Here is a 7,669-nt window from a genome sequence, read left to right as displayed (position 1 = left end):
ACTGGACTTTTGGAATCACTTGATTATGAATCACTTGTACTTGTGAACCATGCCTTATGGGCAAGATGACTAAAACGATGTTCTCCGGAACTATGGAGCGAGCAACAGATTTGTTGGAAATCATACATACTGATGTATGTGGTCCGATGAATATTGAGGCTCGCGGCGGGTATCATTATTTTCTCACCTTCACAAATGATTTAAGCAGATATGGGTATATCTAGTTAATGAAACATAAGTCTGAAACATTTGAAAAGTTCAAAGAATTTCAGAGTGAAGTGGAAAATCATCGTAACAAGAAAATAAAGTTTCTACGATCTGATCGTGGAGGAGAATATTTGAGCTACGAGTTTGGCATACATTTGAAACGATGTGGAATAGTTTCGCAGCTCACGCCACCCGGAACACCACAACGTAATGGTGTGTCCGAACATCGTAATCCTACTTTACTAGATATGGTGCGATCTATGATGTCTCTTACTAATTTACCGCTATTGTTTTGGGGTTATGCTTTAGAGACGGCTGCATTCACGTTAAATAGGGCACCATCAAAATCCGTTGAGACGACGCCTTATGAACTATGGTTTGGCAAGAAACCAAAGTTGTCATTTCTTAAAGTTTGGGGCTGCGATGCTTATGTGAAAAAGCTTCAACCTGATAAGCTCGAACCCAAATCGGAGAAATGTGTTTTCATAGGATACCCAAAGGAAACTATAGGGTACACCTTCTATCACAAATCCGAAGGCAAGATATTCGTTGCTAAGAATGGATCCTTTCTAGAGAAGGAGTTTCTCTCGAAAGAAGTGAGTAGGAGGAAAGTAGAACTTGATGAGGTAACTGTACCTGCTCCCTTATTGGAAAGTAGTTCATCACAGAAACCGGTTCCTGTGACATCTACACCAATTAGTGAAGAAGCTAATGATGATGATCATGAAACTTCAGATCAAGTTACTACCGAACCTCGTAGGTCAACCAGAACAAGATCTGCACCAGAGTGGTATGCTAATCCAGTTCTGGAGGTCATGTTACTTGTGAAGGAAATATGCCCTAGAGGCAATAATAAAGTTATTATTTATTTCCTTATATATCATGATAAAAGTTTATTATTCATGCTAGAATTGTATTAAACCGGAAACATGATACATGTGTGAATACATAGACAAACAGAGTGTCACTAGTATGCCTCTACTAGACTAGCTTGTTAATCAAAGATGGTTATGTTTCCTAACCATGGACAAAGAGTTATCATTTGATTAACAGGATCACATCATTAGTTGAATGATCTGATTGACATGACCCATTCCATTAGCTTAGCACCCGATCGTTTAGTATGTTGCTATTGCTTTCTTCATGACTTATACATGTTCCTATGACTATGAGATTATGCAACTCCCGTTTGCCAGAGGAACACTTTATGTGCTACCAAACATCACAACGTAACTGGGTGATTATAAAGGAGCTCTACAGGTGTCTCCAAAGGTACATGTTGGGTTGGCGTATTTTGAGATTAGGATTTGTCACTCCGATTGTCGGAGAGGTATCTCTGGGCCCTCTCGGTAATGCACATCACTTAAGCCTTGCAAGCATTGCAACTAATGAGTTAGTTGCGGGATGATGTATTACAGAACGAGTAAAGAGACTTGCCGGTAACGAGATTGAACTAGGTATGGGATACTGACGATCGAATCTCGGGCAAGTAACATACCGATGACAAAGGGAACAACGTATGTTGTTATGCGGTCTGACCGATAAAAGATCTTCGTAGAATATGTAGGAGCCAATATGAGCATCCAGGTTCCGCTATTGGTTATTGACCGGAGACGTGTCTCGGTCATATCTACATTGTTCTCGAACCCGTAGGGTCCGCACGCTTAAGGTTACGATGACAGTTATATTATGAGTTTATGCATTTTGATGTACCGAAGGTTGTTCGAAGTCCCAGATGTGATCACAGACATGACGAGGAGTCTCGAAATGATCGAGACATAAAGATTGATATATTGGAAGACTATGTTTGGATATCGGAAGTGTTCCGGGTGAAATCGGGATTTTACCGGAGTACCGGGAGGTTACCGGAACCCCCCCCCCCCCCGGGAGGTATATGGGCCTTAGTGGGCCTTAGTGGAAGAAGAGAAAAGGCATCCAGGGCTGGGCCGCGCGCCCCTCCCCCCCTTGGTCCGAATTGGACAAGGAGAGGAGGCCGGCCCCCCTTCCTCCTCTCTCTCCTCTTCCCCCCCCCCCTCCACAAATCCTGTTCCAACTAGGAAAGGGGGGAGTCCTACTCCCAGAAGGAGTAGGACTCCTCCTGGCGCGCCTTTCCTGGCCGACCGGCCCCCCTCCCTTGAACCTTTATATACGGAGGCAGGGGCACCCCCTAGAGACACAAGTTGATCCACGTGATCATATTCTTAGCCGTGTGCGGTGCCCCCTTCCACCATAGTCCTCGATAATATTGTAGCGGTGCTTAGGCGAAGCCCTGCGACAGTAGTACATCAAGATCGTCACCACGCCGTCGTGCTGACGGAACTCTTCCCCGACACTTTGCTGGATCGGAGTCCGGGGATCGTCATCGAGCTGAACGTGTGCTAGAACTCGGAGGTGCCGTAGTTTCGGTGCTTGATCGGTCGGGCCATGGAGACGTACGACTACATCAACCAAACGCTTCCGTTGTCAATCTACAAGGGTACATAGATCACACTCTCCCCCTCTCGTTGCTATGCATCACCATGATCTTGCGTGTGCGTAGGAATTTTTTTTGAAATTACTACGAAACCCAACAGTAGCATCCGAGCCTAGGTTTTATATGTTGATGTTATATGCACGAGTAGAACACAAGTGAGTTGTGGGCGATATAAGTCATACTGCTTACCAGCATGTCATACTTTGGTTCGGCGGTATTGTTGAACGAAGCGGCCCGGACCGACATTACGCGTACGCTTACGCGAGACCGGTTCTCCCGACGTGCTTTGCATATAGGTGGCTTGCGGGTGACAGTTTCTCCAACTTTAGTTGAACCGAGTGTGGCTACGCCCGGTCCTTGCGAAGGTTAAAACAGCACCAACTTGACAAATTATCGTTGTGGTTTTGATGCGTAGGTAAGATTGGTTCTTGCTTAAGCCCGTAGCAGCCACGTAAAACATGCAACAACAAAGTAGAGGACATCTAACTTGTTTTTGCAGGGCATGTTGTGATGTGATATGGTCAAGACATGATGCTAAATTTTATTGTATGAGATGATCATGTTTTGTAACCGAGTTATCGGCAACTGGCAGGAACCATATGGTTGTTGCTTTATTGTATGCAATGCAATCGCGCTGTAATGCTTTACTTTATCACTAAGCGGTAGCGATAGTCGTGGAAGCATAAGATTGGCGAGACGAAAACGATGCTACGATGGAGATCAAGGTGTCACACCGGTGACGATGGTGATCATGACGGTGCTTCAGAGATGGAGATCACAAGCACAAGATGATGATGGCCATATCATATCACTTATATTGATTGCATGTGATGTTTATCTTTTATGCATCTTATCTTGCTTTGATTGACGGTAGCATTATAAGATGATCTCTCACTAAATTATCAAGAAGTGTTCTCCCTGAGTATGCACCGTTGCGAAAGTTCTTCGTGCTGAGACACCACGTGATGATCGGGTGTGATAGGCTCTACGTTCAAATACAACGGGTGCAAAACAGTTGCACACGCGGAATACTCAGGTTATACTTGACGAGCCAAGCATATACAGATATGGCCTCGGAACACGAAGACCGAAAGGTCGAGCGTGAATCATATAGTAGATATGATCAACATAGTGATGTTCACCAATGAAACTACTCCATCTCACGTGATGATCGGACATGGTTTAGTTGATTTGGATCACGTAATCACATAGATGATTAGAGGGATGTCTATCTAAGTGGGAGTTTTTTAAGTAATATGATTAACTGAACCTAAATTTATCATGAACTTAGTACCTGATAGTATCTTGCTTGTTTATGTATGATTGTAGATAAATGGCCCGTGCTGTTGTTCCGTTGAATTTTAATGCGTTCCTTGAGAAAGCAAAGTTGAAAGATGATGGTAGCAATTACACGGACTGGGTCCGTAACTTGAGGATTATCCTCATTGCTGCACAGAAGAATTACGTCCTGGAAGCACCGCTGGGTGCCAGGCCTGCTGCTGGAGCAACACCAGATGTTGTGAACGTCTGGCAGAGCAAAGCTGATGACTACTCGATAGTTCAGTGTGCCATGCTTTAAGGCTTAGAACCGGGACTTCAACGATGTTTTTAACATCATGGAGCATATGAGATGTTCCAGGAGTTGAAGTTAATATTTCAAGAAAATGCCCGGATTGAGAGATATGAAGTCTCCAATAAGTTCTATAGCTGCAAGATGGAGGAGAACAGTTCTGTTAGTGAGCATATACTCAAAATGTCTGGGTATAATAATCACTTGATTCAAATGGGAGTTAATCTTCCAGATGATTGCGTCATTGACAGAATTCTCCAATCACTGCCACCAAGCTACAAGAGCTTCGTGATGAACTATAATATGCAAGGGATGAATAAGACTATTCCCGAGCTCTTCGCAATGCTGAAAGCTGCGGAGGTAGAAATCAAAAAGGAGCATCAAGTGTTGATGGTCAACAAGACCACTAGTTTCAAGAAAAATGGCAAAGGGAAGAAGAAGGGGAACTTCAAGAAGAACAGCAAGCAAGTTGCTACTCAAGAGAAGAAACCCAAGCCTGGACCTAAGCCTGAAACTGAGTGCTTCTACTGCAAGCAGACTGGTCACTGGAAGCGGAACTGCCCCAATTATTTGGTGGATAAAAAGGATGGCAAGGTGAACAAAGGTATATGTGATATACATGTTATTGATGTGTACCTTACTAATGCTCGCAGTAGCACCTGGGTATTTGATACTGGTTCTGTTGCTAATATTTGCAACTCGAAACAGGGACTACGGATTAAGCGAAGATTGGCTAAGGACGAGGTGACGATGCGCGTGGGAAACGGATCCAAAGTCGATGTGATCGCAGTCGGCACGCTACCTCTACATCTACCTTTGGGATTAATATTAGACCTAAATAATTGTTATTTGGTGCCAGCGTTAAGCATGAACATTATATTTGGATCTTGTTTGATGCGAGACGGTTATTCATTTAAATCAGAGAATAATGGTTGTTCTATTTTATGAGTAATATCTTTTATGGTCATGCACCCTTGAAGAGTGGTCTATTCTTATTGAATCTCGATAGTAGTAACACACATATTCATAATGTTGAAGCCAAAAGATGCAGAGTTGATAATGATAGTGCAACTTATTTGTGGCACTGCCGTTTAGGTCATATCGGTGTAAAGCGCATGAAGAAACTCCATACTGATGGACTTTTGGAACCACTTGATTATGAATCACTTGGTCTTGCGAACCGTGCCTCATGGGCAAGATGACTAAAACGCCGTTCTCCGGTACTATGGTGAGAGCAACAGATTTGTTGGAAATCATACATGCAGATGTATGTGGTCCGATGAATATTGAGGCTCGTGGCGGATATCGTTATTTTCTCACCTTCACAGATGACTTAAGCAGATATGGGTATATCTACTTAATGAAACATAAGTATGAGACATTTGAAAAGTTCAAAGAATTTCAGAGTGAAGTTGAAAATCATCGTAACAAGAAAATAAAGTTTCTACGATCTGATCGTGGAGGAGAATATTTGAGTTACGAGTTTGGTGTACATTTGAAACAATGCGGAATAGTTTCGCAACTCACGCCACCCGGAACACCACAGCGTAATGGTGTGTCCGAACGTCGTAATCGTACTTTACTAGATATGGTGCGATCTATGATGTCTCTTACTGATTTACCGCTATCGTTTTGGGGTTATGCTTTGGAGACGGCCGCATTCACGTTAAATAGGGCACCATCAAAATCCGTTGAGACGACGCCTTATGAACTATGGTTTGGCAAGAAACCAAAGTTGTCATTTCCGAAAGTTTGGGGCTGCGATGCTTATGTGAAAAAGCTTCAACCTGATAAGCTCGAACCCAAATCAGAGAAATGTGTCTTCATAAGATATCCAAAGGAGACTATTGGATACACCTTCTATCACAGATCTGAAGGCAAGACTTTTGTTGCTAAGTTCGGAAACTTTCTAGAGAAGGAGTTTCTCTCGAAAGAAGTGAGTGGGAGGAAAGTAGAACTTGATGAGGTAACTGTACCTGCTCCCTTATTGGAAAGTAGTGCATCACAGAAAACTGTTTCTGTGACACCTACACCAATTAGTGAGGATGCTAATGATAATGATCATGAAACTTCAGAACAAGATACTACTGAACCTCGTAGATCAACCAGAGTAAGATCCGCACCAGAGTGGTACGGTAATCCTGTTCTGGAAGTCATGCTACTAGATCATGATGAACCTACGAACTATGAAGAAGCGATGGTGAGCCCAGATTCCGCAAAATGGCTTGAAGCCATGAAATCTGAGATGGGATCCATGTATGAGAACAAAGTGTGGACTTTGGTTGACTTGCCCAATGATCGGCAAGCAATTGAGAATAAATGGATTTTCAAGAAGAAGACTGACGCCGACGGTAATATTACTGTCTACAAAGCTCGACTTGTCGCAAAAGGGTTTCGGGAAGTTCAAGGGATTGACTACGATGAGACCTTCTCAACCGTAGCGATGCTTAAGTCTGTCCGAATCATGTTAGCAATTGCCGCATTTTATGATTATGAAATTTGGCAGATGGATGTCAAAACTGCATTCCTGAATGGATTTCTGGAAGAAGAGTTGTATATGATGCAACCGGAAGGTTTTGTCGATCCAAAGGGAGCTAACAAAGTGTGCAAGCTCCAGCGATCCATTTATGGACTGGTGCAAGCCTCTCGGAGTTGGAATAAACGCTTTGATAGTGTGATCAAAGCATTTGGTTTTATACAGACTTTTGGAGAAGCCTGTATTTACAAGAAAGTGAGTGGGAGCTCTGTAGCATTTCTGATATTATATGTGGATGACATATTACTGATCGGAAATGATATAGAATTTCTGGATAGCATAAAGGGATACTTGAATAAGAGTTTTTCAATGAAAGACCTCGGTGAAGCTGCTTACATATTAGGCATAAAGATCTATAGAGATAGATCAAGACGTTTAATTGGACTTTCACAAAGCACATACCTTGACAAGATTTTGAAGAAGTTCAAAATGGATCAAGCAAAGAAAGGGTTCTTGCCTGTGTTACAAGGTGTGAAGTTGAGTCGGACTCAATGCCCGACCACTGCAGAAGATAGAGAGAAGATGGAAGATGTTCCCTATGCTTCAGCCATAGGCTCTATCATGTATGCAATGCTGTGTACCAGACCTGATGTGTGCCTTGCTATAAGTCTAGCAGGGAGGTACCAAAGTAATCCAGGAGTGGATCACTGGACAGCGGTCAAGAACATCCTGAAGTACCTGAAAAGGACTAAGGATATGTTTCTCGTATATGGAGGTGACAAAGAGCTCATCGTAAACGGTTACGTTGATGCAAGCTTTGACACTGATCCGGACGATTCTAAATCGCAAACCGGATACGTGTTTACATTAAACGGTGGAGCTGTCAGTTGGTGCAGTTCTAAACAGAGCGTTGTGGTGGGATCTACGTGTGAAGCGGAATACA

This window comes from Triticum urartu, chromosome 2A, assembly GCF_056163025.1.
Source record: "Triticum urartu cultivar PI428250 chromosome 2A, HENAU_Tu73, whole genome shotgun sequence".
In the NCBI taxonomy this organism is placed as follows: Eukaryota; Viridiplantae; Streptophyta; class Magnoliopsida; order Poales; family Poaceae; genus Triticum; species Triticum urartu.
This window is presented reverse-complemented; position numbering follows the sequence as displayed.